This window comes from Lynx rufus, unplaced genomic scaffold (assembly GCF_022079265.1).
Source record: "Lynx rufus isolate CCGP_SWC_20201006 ecotype Redwood Valley unplaced genomic scaffold, mLynRuf1.p SCAF_1, whole genome shotgun sequence".
Lineage (NCBI taxonomy): Eukaryota > Metazoa > Chordata > Mammalia > Carnivora > Felidae > Lynx > Lynx rufus.
In genome coordinates this window covers 131,313,440-131,332,847 of record NW_025814823.1, presented here as the reverse complement: position 1 = coordinate 131,332,847, position 19,408 = coordinate 131,313,440, and positions in this window count along the sequence as shown.

Below are 19,408 nucleotides of genomic sequence, written 5' to 3'. Positions count from 1 at the left end.
GACTAGCAAGCCCGGATAACAAATTAGCAGCCGCCACTTGTAAGGCTCCATTAAATAATGTTGAAACATGGGCCTACAAATTAAAGTAAGATGCTTTTGTCACCTTGAGGGAGTTTCACCCTCCTTGGGTCTGTAACAACAAGCTACTAAGGCTAAGTAAACATTAGTGGTAGAATATTAGTATCGTCTAAACAGGACAAGTCACAAGAGTTTGGCTCTAAGAATTCAGGGGACAGAGATCACCGTGAGCTGGGTGTGGGTAAGAACGATTCAGCAGGGAAGACTGTGTAAAGCCTCCAGGATTGAGCTGTGGGCACACGGCTGTGGGTGGTATGAAAAGGCAGACATTCTTTAGGAGAGGCCAAAGACAACCTGATCCCTTCTTCTTGTTAAGTGGGGGCCTGGTATAAAATTTGTGATGGGAGTGCTGGATGCTTGTGGCCTGGGTTGACTGAGGTGGAGAGCCTAGAGAAAGATGCAGACTCATGGCTTAACAATAGATTGGTCAGGGTTAGTTACAAGACAGAATAATTCATGCTTCTGTAATGTGTAAGTAAGTTTTTGCCAAGTAATTTTCACTCAATATACTGTTTAAATTTAGGTAGCAGATCCTTTTGGAAATACCCGTTAGACCACTTTAGCCAATGCAGAGGGTTCACACTGGGTAAGTATAGAAGAAAGTGCTAGAGGGGTGCCTGGGCAGCTCAGTAGGTTAAGACTCCAAGTCTTGATTTTGGCTCAGGTCTCGTGATCTCATAGTTTGTGGGATCCAGCCCCACATGGGGGCTCTGTGCTGACAGCACAGACACTGCATGGGATTCTCTCTCTCCCTCTGCACCCCCCACCACATGTGCGCATGCACGCACATGCTCTCTCTCTCAAAATAAATAAATAAATATTTTTTTTTTAAAAAGGAAAGTGCTAGCGATCATATGTGGAATTATTATATTTCCAGATTAAAAAGCTAGAACTATAGTTTTAGTCACTGTAGACCACTAAGAATGAAGGCTGAAGTTCTGTTTGGAGCTCATTTCAATGACACAGGTGTGAAACAATAAAGACCTGAATGGGGGATGTTAGCAGAAGGGATGGGAAACAAGTTAGACTCTGAAAAGTACATCAGAGGAAGAACTGGCAGGACTTGGTATCTGGGTGTGAGGGGAGAGGGAGGTGAAGATGCTACTGAGGCTTCGTGCCAAGAAAATGTGGGCAAATGACAGAAAAGGGGAAGTTGAGAGTTACTTCTCCTCTGGGTCTTTGGGGTTTGTTTGTTTTTTTAAGCTTTATCTGTAAATATAAAAGGGCTTTGTTTCCTGCTAAGAGAATTCCCAGCCCAGATGGCAGGGGCCTGCTGGGAAAGGTATTGATACATGTCACAGCATTTGAACACTCTGTCATTTGGGAGACTATGTGAGTAATGCCACCTTAGAGAATGCTTAGATGAATACCCTGATTGTTGATGCACCTTTTTTAACTTTCAGTAGAATTTGTTTGGAGAGGCCACAATTCCAAGATGCTACAGCAGCCTTTCAAGAGGGGCAACCGAAATGCATCATCCTGGGCAGTGTGTTAAGGATACACGAAGCCCAGAAGATTGAGTCTGTCCAGTTGACCAATGGACAGCAGAGCAATACAGTTTACTCTTTAAATCCAGTTATCAAGAACTATAGCAGACCCATTTGATCCCTAAACAGATATTCCTGGAAAATCTGGATCCAGGAGGCTAAAGTATGCAATGGGTTGTTTCTATTTCCCAGCTCACTTTGCTATGTGGCAATGGCAGGGATGAGGAAATGAGTTGAGTCCCAATAACTGATCAGTTATTTCTGCAACACTTATCTATAATACTGCACAATGGTCCAGCTTCCAGAAAGTTCCCCAAGCCAAGTTTCAAGGAGATGTCTTGTATTAGCAAGTGGTTGTTCTCTTGTGTCTCAACTGGATTTAGGTTTGAAGAAAGAAAAAGAAACAGGCTGGTTGGAATAAGGGACGGAGAAAGAAAGGAGTAGACAACAGGACTCACCTATCTTACAGGTTATATAGCTGTGGAGATGGAGGAGAAAGTTTTGAAACTTTTCTAAGGTCCTTGGATGAGAAGCATTTTATGAAATATGCTATGCTTCACCGTCTATGGAAGCAAGTAGTCTAACTTGGAAGAACTAACTAAGAGAGAAAACAAATGGTGAAAGCTCATTTTAACTTTAAAAGAACAGTAGAGCAGAACTCCAATTGCAACTATTCACAATCAATGTAGTTTCTTGCAAGCATATACTGCATTGCAAGGATTTGTAACGGAGAAGAGGCAGTCTATGGGACAACCTCTGGTTTAGACAGAGTGGGCATGTGATTCATTCATTCCTTCAATTAATATTTCTGGAATATCTGTGACCTACGCACTGTTCTAGGTGCTTTGGATATAGCAGTGAACAAATCAGAGGAAGTTTCTGTGGCAGAGTTTTTTGTAAGAATGCCACAGTTAGTGCCCTCTGTGTGTCCCCCTTTTTGCAATGTGAGTTTTAGCTTCACCCAGAAAGACATGGAGGCTTTCTCACTGCTTGAATATGGGTTGGCCTTGTGATTTACTTTGACCAATAAACATGGCAGAATTGATGTAACCATGCAATTCATGAGGCTTTGCACGCTTCTACATGGTACCTCAGAATCCTGCCCAACCACCATGGGTACAAGCCTGTGCTCGTTTGCTGGAGACCAAGAGATCACCTGGAGCAGAGAAGACCCATCCTAGCTAAGGTTATCACAGATGAGCCAGATCTCAGTTGACTCAGAGGCTGACTGCAGATGCAAGAGTGAGCACAGCTCACACCAGAGAAACCTCCCACCTTCGTTTATCACCAAATTGTCAAAGCACAGACTTGTGAACAAAATAGATGGTTGTTATTTTAAGGCACTGAATTTTGAAGGGAATTTGTCAGGTGGAAAAGGCTAACTGATACAGTCTCATGCCTTAAAGAGCTTACATTCTAAAGAAGGAAAGAGAAAATCAACACTAAAACCACGAATATATGTTATATATCGGATGGTGATTAGTATTATGGGAAAAAATTAACTAGAGTATGATATATAGCAAGTGGTGAGATGTAGGGGAAGAGTGTTGGTATTTTTTACAGGATGTTCAAGGAAGGGCTTACTGATAAGGTAACATTTCAATGGACACCTTGAAAGAGTTATCAGACGCATGAGGTTCAGGCTTGTTGAAACTAAGCCCTTGAGCAAATAAATCTTAAATCTTATACGATTTACTATGAAAACTCTAAAGGGGCCTATTTCCAACAGGAAATACCAGGAAATCGAAGATTTGGGGATTTGTGTGCTCAAATTCTAGAATTTTCTCAGTTGCTGACAGCAGATTCATTTATGTTGAAAGTGTTAGTATTTAGCCTGTTAGGGCCTAGGTCATGGGAAGCCCTGAACGGGGCCTCACCGTGTCTCATATAGTTCTATAATCCTCAAAGTCTAGCATACATTCTGCATAGTGTATGTCTTTGGCCGGCCACGTCACCCGAGTTTAACTTCTTGCTGTGCCACTACTGACATCTTGCTATGTTATATAGTTTCATTTTGGAAACAGGTCTATAGAGACCTGTTTCACATTCTTTACATTAACCCATTAGAGTATACACTTTTTTTTTTTTTTCAACGTTTATTTATTTTTGGGACAGAGAGAGACAGAGCATGAACGGGGGAGGGGCAGAGAGAGAGGGAGACACAGAATTGGAAACAGGCTCCAGGCTCTGAGCCATCAGCCCAGAGCCCGATGCGGGGCTCGAACTCCCGGACCGCGAGATCGTGACCTGGCTGAAGTCGGACGCTTAACCGACTGCGCCACCCAGGCGCCCCAGAGTATACACTTTGAAAGTTTATAGTACATTCACAGCGTTGGGCAGCCATCATTGTAATCCATTTTAGAGAATTTTTATTATCCCTCAAAATAATAATAATAGTGCTATATTCATTAACAATTGCTCCTTATTTTCCACTAAACCCTGAGCGCTAGGCAGGCAATCACTAATCTACTTTCTGTCTCTATGACTTTGCCCATTAAGAGCATTTCATGTAATATGTGGTCTTTTGTAAAGGGTTTATTTTACTTGGTGTAATGAGTTAAAGGTTATCCATGTTGTACTAGGTATCAGGACTTTATTTCTTTGTATTTTCAAATAATATTTAATTTTATAGATCTACTACACTGTATTTATTCATCCATTAATAAACATTTGGGTTGTTTCCACTTTTTGACTACTATGGATAATGCTGTTATGAACATTTGCATACAAATTTCTGTGTGGGCATGTTTTCATAATCTCGGGTATAAAACTAGGAGTAGAATTGCTGAGTCATGTGCTAACCATATGTTAAAAATTTTAAGGAACTTAATAAATGTACTCCAAGGTGGCTGCACCTTTCTTCATTCCCACCAAGTAAAATGGTCCCTTCTGAGGTCTCTTGGCCAGTACTTGTTATTATCCATCGTTTTGATGACAGCCATCCTAGTTTGTTTGAAGTGGTATCTCACTGAGGTTTTTATTTGCATTTGTCCAATAACCAATGATATTGAGCACATCTTCATGTGCCTATTGACCATGTGTGTATTTTATCTAGAGACATAGCTATTCAAATTCTTTTCTCATTTTTAAACTCTGGTGGTCTTTTTGTTGAGTTGCTAAAGGTTTTTTCTATATTCTGGATACTGTACTCTTATCAGAAGATGATTTGCCTATTATTTTCTTCCCTTCTATTGTCTTTTCACTTTCTTGAGGTTACCATACGCAACAAAGGTGTTTTTAATTTTGGTGAAGTCCAATTTATCTATTTTTTCTTTTCCTGCTTATGCTTTTTGTGTTGTATCTGAGAAGGACATGAAGGTTTACTCCTATATGTGTTTTTTAACGGTTGTATTTAGCTTTTACATTTAGGTAGCTGATCCATTTTCAGTTAATTTTTGTGTGTGCTGCAAACAAGTTACGCAACTTCAGATTTTTGTACTTCCTGTAACATTTGTTGAAGAAATGACTATTTTTCCTCATGGAATTAATTTTAGCACTCTTGATGAAGATCAATTGAGCATGAATGTAAGGGGTTATTTCTGGACTGTGAATTCTATTACGCTGATCTATATGCCTGTCCTTATGCCAGTATCATATATTCTTGATTACTATAGATTTGTAGTAAGTTTTGAAATCAGAATATATGAGTTCTTCGACTTCATTCTTTTATTTGCAAGACTGTTTCAGTTATTGTGTCCCTTACCTTTCCATATGAATTCTAAGATCTGCTTGTCAATTTCAGGGAAAAAAAAGGTAGCTGAGATTTTAATAGAGATTGCATTGAATCTGTTGTAGATCAATATGAGGAGTATCATAACATTAACAACATTACATCTTTGGATTTATGAACACGGAATGTCTTTCCATTTATTTAAATATGCTTCAAGGTACTTTTTTTTAATGTTTATTTTTTGAGAAAGAGCGAGCGTGAGCAAAGGAGTGCCAGAGAAAGAGGGGAACAGCGGATCTGAAGAAGCAGACCCTGCACTAACAGCAGCTAACCCAATGTGGGGCTCGAACTCACGAACTGTGAGATCATGACCTGAGCCGAAGTTCGATGCTCAACACACTGAGCCACCCAGGTGCCCCTACATCTGCTTTAAGTTACTTTAACAGTGTTTTGTAGTTTTCAGAATGCAAGTCTGAGTTCATTTTGTTGAATTTATTCCCAGATCATATTTTTTTTCTGGTGCTATTGTAATTAAAATATTGCTTTCTTTTTAAAAACCTTAAAAAAATTTTAATTGAAGTATAGTTGATACACTACGTTACATTAGTTTCAGGTGTACAACATAGTGATTCAGCAACTCTATACGTTATGCTGTGCTCACCACTAGCGTAGGGACTGTCTGTCACCATACAACACTATTATAATACCATTGACTATATTCTCTATGCTGTACCCTTCATCTCATGTGACTGATTTGTTCCATAACTGGAAGCTTATTGCGTTCTTTGTATCATTTTCAAATTGTTCATCTTATATAACTCTAGATTTTTGTATATTGATCTTTTGTTCTGCAGTCTTGCTAACTTGTTTGTTCTAATATACCATTAGTGAATTTCTTAGGATTTTTCAGTATGCAACATAGTGTCATCTGTAAACAGAAATAGTTTTACTTCTTTTATTCCCCAGTGTGTACACCTTATTTCATTTTCTTGCCCAATTCCCTGGCTGGAACCTCTAGTACAAGACTGCATGGAAATGATGAGACCAGATATCTTTCACCTTCTTCCTGGTCATGTTGGGAGAACATTCAGACTTTCACCATTATTTATGTTGTTCAGTACAGATTTTTCATAGCTGTACTTTATCAGGCTGAGGAAATTTCCTTATTTTCCTACTTTAACAATTGTTTTTTTAATCATAAAAGGCTGTTGGATTTTATCAAATGCTTCTTCTGGATCAACTAAGATGACCATGTGCTTCTGTTTTTTTTTTTTTTTGGCTTTATTCTATTGATATGGTGTATTACATTAATTTGTTTTCAGATGTGAAACCAACCTTACATTCTTGGGATAAATCTCATTTAGTCATAGTGTATATTTCTTTTTATATGTTACTGGATTGGGTTTGCTAGTATTTTTTTTTGGATTTTATATCTGTATTCATATGAAATATTGGTCTATAGTTTCCTATTTTTGTTATAGCTTTGTACAATGTTGATATTAGGATAATACATCATTGTTAATGATGATTAGACATACTGTGCATATATCACATTGCAAATGTGTAATCATTACCTATTTATGAACATGCACAGGCATTTCAAGGTTTAGGAGGGATTGACCATGCATGGACACGTTAGAAACACCCAAATGCATTTCAGTTCATGTAAAGAATCAGACTGGGTCCCCACAATTCTAGAAACAATCCTAATAGTCATTGACATTAACGTTACTGTTTGTGCTTTCTAATTGGTTACAACAGCATCTTATTATGGTTTACTAATGTATCAGAGTATGTTTGTGGTCGTCAGTATGCAAGAACTTTTCTTCCTGAGTAGACAAACAGACTAGATTTTCCAATGTTTCTTCTTGTAGGGTGTGGCCATGAGGCTGGTGTCAGGCTAATATAATACGTGCAGAATGATATCACCACTTTGAGGGTTGGACTGTGAACACCTCCAGAATGAGCTTTTTTTCGCACTTGGTAGGTGAATGGAAACGACTCCCGAGACAGAAAGGAGGATTGGGGTCACGGATGTAAGGAGCCTGGATCTCTAATTCTCTATGTAGACCAGAGTCTTCCCCACCAACCAGACTTTGACTGTCATATGAGCAGAAATATGCCTTTTCCTTTATTTGAGGAATCCTTTTCTTTCGTTATGCTTTCCCCGTTAGGCTCGCAAAATTTGTACTATGTATCTCCCTAATGAAGTCTCTGACTTGAAAATTTTATTCCCCATTCCTTCAATTTTGGATCATGCCAAAAGTGGTGGAGGAGCAAGCCAGGCCAAGAGGAACAGAACATTGCCTAAGTTGACTAGCAATCACAAGATGCGAGGACAGCTTTCCTTTTACCACTTGGACAACTGAAAGGGGGGCTTCCTATATGTTCTGTAATATAGATAGCACTAATTGTTATGGCATTACACCAAAAAAACCGAAAGCACTATAGAACGCCTTATGACTGGTGTATGACCATGGTTATAGCATATATAAAGCATCTCAAGGGAAATGAAATTATCTGCACCATGCTTTTTCAGTGACAGTTTTCCAAGCTCATGGGTTTATACATGTAAGTTGATGACCATAAGATGACAAATGGCCAAGAATCTTTCCTGTATTACCACACGAGATTACTTAAGAATTCTGTAGCAAACTTAAATGACTATTGCAGTAGAATAGCCTAAACTAGTATGATGGAGGAAGGATGGAAATGGGAGTGATTAATAACAAAGGGCTGCAAGGAAGAAGTCGAGAAGCCTGCAAGATGGACTGGGTGTTTAAAATGCTGTTTGAGAGGAACCCACCATTGGAGACTGGAGATGATTGCAATAGACTAGGAATAAGGAAATTTAGATCAGAAGGTGCTACTTGGCGAGAGAAGAAACATCTCTTTTATAAATTTCCAGAATTCAATTTTAGTCTTAAAAAGAGGAAGAAAGCAGCTAAAGGGAAGTTTGGGTGACATAAACATTTCTTTTTCTTTCAGAGAAAATGAGACCAAAGCATATCTCTGGCGGCTGGGGAAAATGGAAGCAACAGAGGCGAAAGGCTGAAGGCAGGAAAAACTGAATATTCTGGTGAAAGAAGGAATCACTAAAGGAGCAAAGTCTTGAAGAAGGCAAGAGGTTGAAGGGTTGAGCTTTGAGGTGGAGATATTCTGTGAGACAAGACATGAAGGGAGGCTGGGTGAAGCCAGCTTTGGGGTGAAAGGAAGATATGTTATGAGGGTCAACTTGTCCACGGTTTCATTCAAAAGTTATATGTCTAGACGGATGCTCCAGGTGAACAGTCACTATGAAAGCACATCTGTACTGGGGAATCTGCTACCTGGAAGCCAGATGGAAGGCCAGATGGAATTGCACGGAGTTGGAGGCTGCAATAGTGCCTGTGGGAAATAGACTCAGAGTTTGAGCTGACCTTTAAACTGGCATATATACAACTTCTCTTTCTGGCCCTCCTGGCCTGGCTTGCTCCTTCACCACCTCAAGTGTGATTTGAAATTGAGAGAATGGGAAGTCTAGGGCTGGCAGTTGCTCTGACTTCCTCCACTTCCCCATTGCCTCTAAGAACACATAGCACTTTTAATTATCGAAACTTTGACAAACAGGAGAGAATTTGTGCCTGATGACTTTTTTATGAAAGAAATAGGGTAACAGGTGGTAGGAATGGGGGCAATGATCTCAGCGGGGTAAATAAAGTCTGCAACAGTTAACACAACTGACATCGCACTAGTGTTTTTATAACAGAGTGATTCTTAAACTGTCAAGCTACTCCAAGTTACTGAGTTATCTACTGATATTATACACTCTGGCTTTGTACTAACTAGATCTATGGGAATGGACATTTCCTAGCTTATCACACGATTCTTTGCCAATATCCCTAACTGCCAAGTCCAGTGGCTCTACTTTTGTGTCTCTCATATATGCCTTTCCTATTTTTTAAAATTTCTCACATTCTAGTTTTAGGTTTTAGTTCATGATTGCATGATGGTCATAGCTTCCTAAATTGTCTTTTTTAAATTTTTTCATTTTTTTAAATTTACATCCAAGTTAGTTAGTGTATAGTGCAACAACGATTTCAGGAGTAGATTCCTTAATGCCCCTTACCCGTTTAGCCCATCTCCCCTCCCAAAACCCCTCCAGTAACCCTCAGTTTGTTCTCCATATTTATGAGTCTCTTATTTGTCACCCTTCTTGTTTTTATATTATTTTTGTTTCTCTTCACTTATGTCCATCTGTATTGTCTCTTAAAGTCCTCATATAAGTGAATTCATGTGATCTTTGTCATTCTCTGACTGACAGATTTCACTTAGTATAATACCCTCCAGTTCCATTCATGTAGTTGCAAATAGCAAGATTTCATTCTTTTTGATTGCAGAGTAATACTCCATTGTGTGTGTGTGTGTGTGTGTGTGTGTGTGTGTGTGTATACACGCACACACACACACACACGACATCTTCTTTATCTTCTTTATCCATTCACCCATTGATGGACATTTGAGCTCTTTCCATACTTTGGCATTGGGGTGCATGTGTCCCCTTGAAACAACACACCCGTATCCCTTGGAAAAATAGCTAGTAGTGCAACTGCTGGGTTGTAGGGTACTTCTATTTTTAGTTTTTGGGGAACCTCCATACTGTTTTCCAGAGTGGCTGCATCAGTTTGCATTCCCATCAGCAGTGCAAAAGAGATCCTCTTCCTCCGCATCCTCGCCAACATCTGTTGTTGCCTGAGTTGTTCATGTTAGCCATTCTGACAGGTGTCAGGTGGTATCTCATGGTGGTTTTGATTTGTATTTACCTGATGATAGTGATGTTGAGCATTGTTTCATGTGTCAGTTGGCCATCTGGATGTTTTCTGTGGAGAAGTGTCTATTCATGTCTTTTGCCCATTTCTTCACCGGATTCTTTGTTTTTTGGGTGTTGAGTTTGATAAGTTCTTTATAGATTTTGGATACTAACCCTTTATCTGCTATTTCGTTTGCAAATATCTTCCCCCATTTTGTCGGTTGCCTTTTAGTTTTGCTGATTGTTTCCTTTGCTGTGCAGAAGCTTTTTATTTTGGTGAGGTCCCAGTAGTTCATTTTTGCTTTTGTTTCCCTTGCCTCCAGAGATGTGTTGAGTAAGAAGTTGCTGTAGCCAAGATCCAAGAGATTTTTGCCTGCTTTCTCCTCGAGGATTTTGATGGCTTCCTGTCTCACATTCAGGTCATTTATCCATTTTGAGTTTATTTTTGTGAATGGTGTGAGAAAGTGGGCTAGTTTCAACCTTCTGCATGTTGCTGTCCAGTTTTCCCAGCACCATTTGCTGAAGAGACTGTCTTTATTCCACTGGATATTCTTTCCTGCTTTGTCAAAGATTAGTTGGCCACATGTTTGTGGGTCCATTTTTGGGTTCTCTAATATGTTCCATTGATCTGAGTGTCCGTTTTTGTGCCGGTACCATACTGTCTTGATGATTACATATTTGTAATGCAGCTTGAAGTCCAGGAACGTGATGCCTCCTGCTCTGGTTTTCTTTTTCAAGACTGCTTTGGCTATTTGGGGTCTTTTCTGGAACCATACAAATTTCAGAATTATTTGTTCTATATCTGTGAAGAATGCTTGTGTTATTTTGCTAGCTATTGCATTGAGTATGTAGATTGCTTTGGGTAGTATCAATATTTTAACAATATTTGTTCTTCCTATCCAGGAGCATGGAATAGTTTTCCATTTTTTTGGGTCTTCTTCCATTTCTTTCATAAGCTTTCTATAGTTTTCAGTGTATATATTTTTCACCTCTTTGGTTAGATTTATTCCTATGTATTTCATGGGTATTGGTGCAATTGTAAATGCATTGTAAATGCAATGTAAATCGATTCCTTGATTTCTTTTTCTGTTGCTTCATTGTTAGTGTATAGGAATGCAACCTATTTCTGTGCATTGATTTTTATCTCCGGCCACTTTGCTGAATTCACGAATCAGTTCTCCCAGTTTTTATGTGCAATTTTTTGGGTTTTCCATATAGAGTATCATGTCATCTGCAAAGAGTGAAAGTTTGACCTCCTCCTGGGTGATTTGGATGCTTTTTATTTCTTTGTGCTGTCTGATTGCTGAGGCTAAGACTTCCAGTACTATGTTGAATAACAGTAGTGAGAGTGAACATCCCTGTCTTGTTCCTGACTTTAGGGAGAAAGCTCTCAGTTTTTCCCCAGTGAGGATGATATTAGCATTGGGTCATTCATATATGGCTTTTATGATCTCGAGGTATGATCTTTCGATCCCTACTTTCTTGAGGGTTTTATCAAGAAAGTATGCTGTATTTTCTCAAATCTTTCTCTGCATCTATGATTCTTGTCCTTCCTTTTATTAATGTGATGAATCACATTTATTGTTTTGTGGATATTGAACAGCCCTGCATCCCAGGTATAAATCCCACTTGGTCATAGTGAATAATTTTTTTAATGAATTTTTGGATCCAGTTGGCTAAAATCTTGTTGAGGATTTTTGCATCCATATTCATCAGGGAAATTGGTCTATAATTCTCCTTTTAGGAGGGGGTCTTTGTCTGGTTTTGGAATCAAGGTAATGCTGGCTTCATAGAAAGAGTTTGGAAGTTTTCCTTCCATGTCTATTTTTTGGAACAGCTTCAAGAGAATAGGTGTTAACTCTTCATTAAATGATTGGTAGACTTCCCCTGGAAAGCCATCTGGCCCTGGACTCTTGTTTTTTGGCAGATTTTTGATTACTAATTTGATTTCCTTACTGGTTATGGGTCTGTTCAAATTTCCTATTTCTTCCTGTTTCAGTTTTGGTAGTTTATATGTTTCTAGGAATTTGTCCATTTCTTCCAGATTGCCCATTTTATTGGCATATTATTGTTCATAATATTCTCTTATTGTTTTTATTTCTTCTGTGTTGGTTGTGATCTCCCCTTTTCATTCTTGGTTTTATTTATTTGGATCCTTTTCTTTTTCTTTTTGATCACCCTGGCTAGTGGTTTATCAGTTTTGTTAATTCTTTCAGAGAACCAGCTTCTGGTTTCATTGATCTGTTCTACAGTTTTTTTGGTTTCGATAGCATTAATTTCTGCTCTAATCTTTATTATTTCCTGTCTTCTGCTGGTTTTGGGTTTTATGTGTTGTTCTTTTTCCAGCTCTTTAAGGCATAAGGTTAGGTTGTGTATCTGAGACCTTTCTTCCTTCTTTAGGAAGGCCTGGATTGCTATATATTTTCCTCTTATGACCACCTTTGCTGCGTCCCAGAGGTTTGGGGCTGTGGTATTATCATTTTCATTGACTTCCATATACTTTTTAATTTCCTCTCTAACTTCTTGGTTAGCCCATTCATTCTTTAGTAGGATGTTCTTTAGTCTCCAAGTATTTGTTACCTTTCCAAATTTTTTCTTGTGGTTGATTTTGAGTTTCATAGCGTTGTGGTCTGAAAATATGCATGGTATGATCTCAGTCTTTTTATACTTGTTGAGGGCTGATTTGTGTCCCAGTATGTGGTCTATTCTGGAGAACGTTCCATGTGCACTGGAGAAGAATGTGTATTCCATTGCTTTGGGATGAAATGTTCTGAGTCTATCTGTTAAGTCCATCTGGTCCAGTGTGTCATTCAAAGCCATTGTTTCCTTGTTGGTGTTCTGATTAGATGATCTGTCCATTACTGTAAGTGGGGTGTTGAAGTCCCCTACTATTATGGTATTATTATCAAGGAGTTTCTTTATATTTGTGATTAATTGATTTATACATTTGGGGTTTTCCCACATTTGGAGCATAAATGTTTACAATTATTAGGTATTTTTGGTGGATAGACCCCTTAATTATGATATAATGCCCTTCTGCATCTCTTGATACAGTTTTATTTTAATGTCTAGATTGTCTGATATAAGTATGACTACTTTGGCTTTCTTTTGCTGACCATTAAGATGAGAGATGCTTCTCCATCCCCTTATTTTCAATCTGAAGGCATCTTTAGGTCTAAAGTGTGTCTCTTGCAAACAGCGTGTAGATGGATCTTGTTGTCTAATCCTTTCTTTTACTCTATGTCTTTTGATTGGAACATTGAGTCCATTGACGTTTAGAGTAAGTACTGAAAGATATGAATTTATTGCCATTATGTTGCTTGTAGAGTTGGAATTTCTGGTGGTGTTCTCTGGTCCTTTCTAATCTTTGTTGCTTTTGGTATTTATTTATTCATTTATTTATTCTCCCCTCAGAGAATCCCCCTTAAACTTTCTTGCTGGGCTTGTTTAGTGGTCACAACGCCTTTAATTTTTCTTTGTCTGGCAAACTTTTAATCTCTCCTTTTTTTTGAATGACAGCGTTGCTAGATAAGAATTCTGGCTGCATATTTTTCTGTTTCAACACATTGAATATGTCCTGCCACTCCTTTCTGGCTTGCCAAATTTCTGTAGATAGGTCTGTTGCAGTACTGATCTGTCTTCCCTTGTAGGTTAAGGACTTTTTTTTTCCCTTGCTGCTTTCATGATTCTTTCCTTGCCTGAGTATTTTGTAAATTTGACTATGATATGTCTTGTTGATGGTCGGTTTTTGTTGAATCTAATGGGCATCCTCTGTGCTTCTGGATTTTGATGATTGTCTTTCCCCAGGTTAGGAAAGTTTTCTGCTATGATTTGCTGACATAGTCCTTCTACCCCTTTTCCTCTCTTTTCCTCTTCTGGACCCCTATGATTCTGATGTTGTTTCTTTTTAATGAGTCACTGATTTCTCTAATTCTTAAATTGTACTCTTTTGCCCTAGTCTCCCTCTTTTTTTTCTACTTCATTATTCTCCATAAGTTTGTCCTCTCTATCACTGAATCTCTGATCTGCGTCATCCATCCTTGCCGCCATGGCATCCATGTAGATTGCAGCTCAGTTATAGCATTTTTTATTTCATCTTGACTAGCTTTTACTTCTTTTATCTCCTCAGAAAGGGATTCTAGTCTATTTAGATTCCAGCTAGTATTCTTATTATCATGATTCTAAATTCTGGTTCAGACATCTTGCTTGTATCTGTGTTGGTTAAATCCCTGGCTGTTGTTACTTCCTGCTCTTTCTTTTGGGGTGAATTCCTTCATTTCATCATTTTGAAGGGAGAAGGAATTAGTGAGGTAAAAAAACTAAAATTAAAAAATTAAAAACAACACACACACACACACACACACACACACACACAAAATCAAATAGATGATGATAAATCCTAGGTGTATTTTGGTCTGGGTGTTGGAAGTGGCTTGATAGATTAGAGAAAAAAGGAGAAAAAAAAAGGAAATCATTTGAAAATTTGAAAAAATGAATACACTGGAGTAGACTAAGATGAAATGATTGAAGTAAAATAGAATTTGAAAAAATTTACAGAAAAGTAAAAGAGTAGAAAAAATTAAAGAAAAATATTTTAATATAAATTGAAAATAAAATTTTTTTTCTCTTTCTGTATTTAAGAAAAAGAAAGGAAATGAAAATTTGAAAAAAAAAGAAAATTGAATAGATGGACCAGTGAACAGACTGAAATACGATTAAATTTACCTCTTTTTTCCCTAGAAGTCAAACCATGAAGCGCTACATATTCCATAAACTAAGCAGGTAGAGGGATTTGCATTCCTGAAGAGCAAGGTTGGTCCAGTTGGGTGGAGCTTAGTGTAATGGCTCCGTTCTCCACTAGATGGCACTGCTTAGCTTACTGGGGTGGATTGTTGTGGCACTTGTAGGTGTGTATGCGCATGCACAAGAGCGGTGAAAATGGCATCATCCTGCTACCCAGTCTCTAGTATTGGAACTCTGTTCTCCCCAATCAGCAATCGCGCACCATTCCTTTGTCTTCAGCATCCATCCACTCCCTGCTTTTACACTGTCTGTGACCAAGCCCCAGGCAGCACCTCCCTCCTGAGTTTTATCTCAGATGTGGACGTTTTTTCCAATCCCTTACTTCTGACGGACTGTGGCTTTGACCCATTCTTCCCCTCTGTGGCAGGGTCTCACGGAGCAATGGATGGGTGCTGGCCACGCCCAGGAGCATTCTTGGGACCGTGCTGCTGCTGATGTCCAGAGACTGCAGCTGGGTGCCAGCCCACTCCAGAAAAAGTTCATGCGATCATGTAGCAGCAGCATTTCAGGGATTATGGAAAATCACAACACACATCTGTCACCAGCTTCACCCCCAATGACCTTGTTCCACCACCAAAGAATGTGGTTGTTCTCCCTGGTCCACTGAGATCTTTGCCTATGGGGTGGCCACACGGCCTCTACCAGATGGCCTTCCAGCAGGGGAACCACCTCTCCCCATCTGGCCCGAAGACCCCAGGACTCCAGTCTGCTCCTGGGGATTTGCCCTTCACACCAGAGCACCACCAGGTATCAAGCTACAGAGTTTCAGACTCTCTGCTCCCCCTGTTTATTGAGTCTTAGTGGAATTTAAGCCCTCTCCTTTCTCCTTTCTACCTTTTTAGTTCAGTCCCTGTGGCTGTTTCCACTCCTTTCAGTTCCATTTCCTTTCCAGCTCCTTTGGGGGAGAGGGTGATTTTCCCATACTCTCCCCCATCTCTGTCCTCTCTCTGCAAGCAAAAACATCTCCCTGCCCTCCATGACTTCTCACTCCTCTAGTTCACCTCTCCTAACCACGTACCTGCTGACTTCTGTGGTTCGGGTTGTGCAAATCATTGTGTTAATACTCAAATCAGTTTTCTAGGTGTGCAGGATGGTTTAGTGTTGATCTGGCTGTAGTTCATGGACACAAGATGCAAAAAGACTTCCATGCTCTTCCACAATCTTGGGTCCTCCCCTAGCCCCTAAATTGTCTTACATTCCGTCTTCTCATCCGCTTCTCCCCCTTTTATTCAGTCTTGACTACCACTATTAAATCAACGTTCTATGGCAAAAGATATCCCCGTATTCAAGTATACTTCTCACAACATAATCAATGTCTCCCAACCTTGTGCTAAGATTAAACAAGGTGATATCTGGAGATATTTAGCAAAAGGTCTGTTATAGAATACCTATTTAACACATGTTATTGAATTTTAACTCAAGGCAGAGCTTGTCATTCATTGGTTTTCAAGTTGTAGAACAGGGAGAAAAATTGTATCTAATATTAGATTTAATACCCTTACGTTTTAATTGCATGAAACAGAAGACAGGTAGCAGTTAGACTTATTCAGTTGCTTTTAACAACTTTTTCAATGTCTGAGGGGGAAATAAGAGGACATTTATCAACTCTTATTGCCCATAAAATAGAGCTTTTATTTTAAAGAAATAATATATTTAATAAGACTTAAGAATGAGCTTGGTAACTAGTAAAATACTAGAAAATGTGCCATCAACCTTCTTCTCTTTCTGTCTTTGCTTTGCCTTTGCCTGACCTTGAAGTTGTCTCTCTCACCCTGTCTCCCTTGCATCCTAATCTTTGGCTCTAGCAGGGTGGTGGAGATTATCAGTGCTTTCAGTTCATGATGCTTTTCACAGTGGACCACACTGTTACCACTCTTAAGCCTCTCCAGAGGAACCAGATGGCTGGTATACTTTAGCTGCCAAAGCAACAGTAATAAAAACCATAAAATGTGAGGAAATGATTTTTTTTTTCATTTGTTACATTTCAGCCCTGACAGAGTGTCATCAAATAATAGGGACTTTAAGAACCGACTGTGAAATTCAGAAAACGTTGAGTATGGGCTATTGTTCTCATTCTTCATTGTTAAATACTTAAGCCTTGATCATCTCAGACACACATTTTATTGGTATCATCTGCTGACATTGCAATTTTTCCTTTAGCAATTTACAAAGGAGATTAAATTGACCTAATTATCTGTTTCTTATTTTGCTTTTAAGCTCTGATGATATGGTATCTGATCATATTCAAATAATTAATTGACATGTATTTCTAATATTGTGCTCTTACCTTGATAGTTTTTTGTTGTGTACCTTTTGATGATGCTTGTTTTTGTATGACTCTCACCTTTTTAACCTTATTTTAATAACATTTAGTGTAGTAATAATGGGTTTGATAGCATCATCGCTGATTTTTTTCAAGGACATTTTTATATGTACACATACAATTTATTATTTGCAACACTTAAGAATATCTTATAAAGAGTGATGTACTTTTAACAAAATAATTTTTATGCCCACGTGTTTAAAATAGGATATAAGTCTGTGGTCCTCAACTGGGAGTTATTTGTCTACCCCCTCCACGTTTGGCAGTGTCTGGAAACATTCTTCATTATTTCTACTGAAGGGGACCACTGGAAGCTAGTAGGTAGAGACCAGAGATATTACTAAACATGCCACGGTGCACAGGATGGCCCCACAACTAAATATGGCTTCAGATATCGCTAGTGCCTGCATTGGGAACCCTTGATCTAAATGAATGGGGATATGATCACCTTTTTATGTTTTGGAGAAAAAAAATTTTGAGAAACTTTTATGGCCAGCAAAGACAAGGCGCATGCCTTCCGGAAGAGCCCCAGATTAAAAATGCCATAAACTCCACCTTGTTTTTGTAATGCTTGTTAATTTTGTAGCAGCTTTTACACTCAGCATGTCATATAATTCTTGTTCCATCCCTGGGATGTAGAAATGGAAGAGCATTCAAATAAATACGTCTTTTTATAGTTGCAAAATAGACACAGGGAATTTAAGTGATCATCTTAAGTTTACATGACTGGTTAGTGATTCGGTTCTCTGTCCACAGAGCCCTAAAGCCTCTGAGACAGAAATATATCTACCAATCTAATGGTAAGGGTGGAATGAAGAGGCAGATTTTTATGTTTCCAGGAGGAAGCCAGGCTCTCAGTGCTCATGTACAAAAAGGCCTGTTCTGTCTTACTCCCCTTCTCCTGTCTCCTCAGTAATATGAAAAATCCAAGAGGAATAAGGTCACCATTCATGTTATTATTAAACACTGCATCATCTCAGATCATTTTAATTAAATGTATTTTTATTGACATAGAATTCATTTGTACTATCTCTAAGTTTATATTTAGCATTAGTCATAGTTGTAAGGGAAGTGAATCTCAAAGTCATCCTATAAATTCAGCCTTGCTGAAACCGAGACAGCTGAGCCTTTTCCTGAGCAGTACAGCCGTTCCGTGTTCTCCCTCTGCAGAGCTGGCTTCTCTTTTAGCTATTGAATAGTAAGTGCTTTTATCACAGAATGCCATCAGTCAGGGTAGAGATTCAAATGAGAAATGGAAGAAGCATTACTGCCTAATAACTGTGATGTTAACCTTGGATAATGGGGTCTGTGGCTTTCAGAATATTTAACCTGGAGGAGAAATCCACCGTCCTTTCCGTCACAGATTTGCTCCTCTTGTGTTATTCTGGTCGGGAACTACTACCTTTCAATTTTTGCTTGGAAACTGCTATTGTTATGAAATAGTATCTTCTGTTTTAATACTTGGGGTAATGAATTTTAAATGAAGTAGAGCTGTCATCTAAAGGATCTGCATATAAATATTAACCATTTAGAATACATTTTATTTGAATGCGTTCCAACAACTTGCACACATTTTTGAAATTGGATGCATAGAGCAAAGTTACAAAGTCATCCATCCTACATGATCAACTCACTCGTTTCTCAATCAAAAGTTTCCTGAAATTTAGGGTATACAGATGGGAGTAAGGATTTGTTCTTAATATATATACTAATGATATTTCTGCTGGGTATACAGCCCTGTGGATACACCAGAGAGATGCGGAGTCTTCATACAGTTTTCTGCACTTAAACATTTGTTAGTTTGGCTGTAGATTGGGGTAAATCCTAGAGTACCCATGGGGAGATGGAGGTTGCCTAGTAGCAGACAGGAAGGGCTATCAGTGATGAGAGCTGTCCATGTCCAAATATAAAGGAGAAAAAATTCCAGCTTAGCGAGAGGTGGGCAGAATGCTGAGAGAAAGGTATGGGGATGAGGAAAATCAGGGGGTGAAATGATTCCATAACGGCAATTCCAGTGCTATTTATTTAACAGAATGGCTAGGAAGTGAGTTGTGATCAAAACTCCCAAAGTCATCCACTGAAGTAGTGTGTTGAAGATGGAGGGGTTGTTTTGAGCACTTTCTTTTTCTTTAATGTTTATTTCATTTATTTTTGAGTGAGAGAGAGCACAAGCAGGGGAGGGGCAGAAATAGGGGGTCAGAGGATCAGAAGCGGGCTCTGCCGAAAGAGCCAGATATGGGCCTTCAGCTTATGACCCT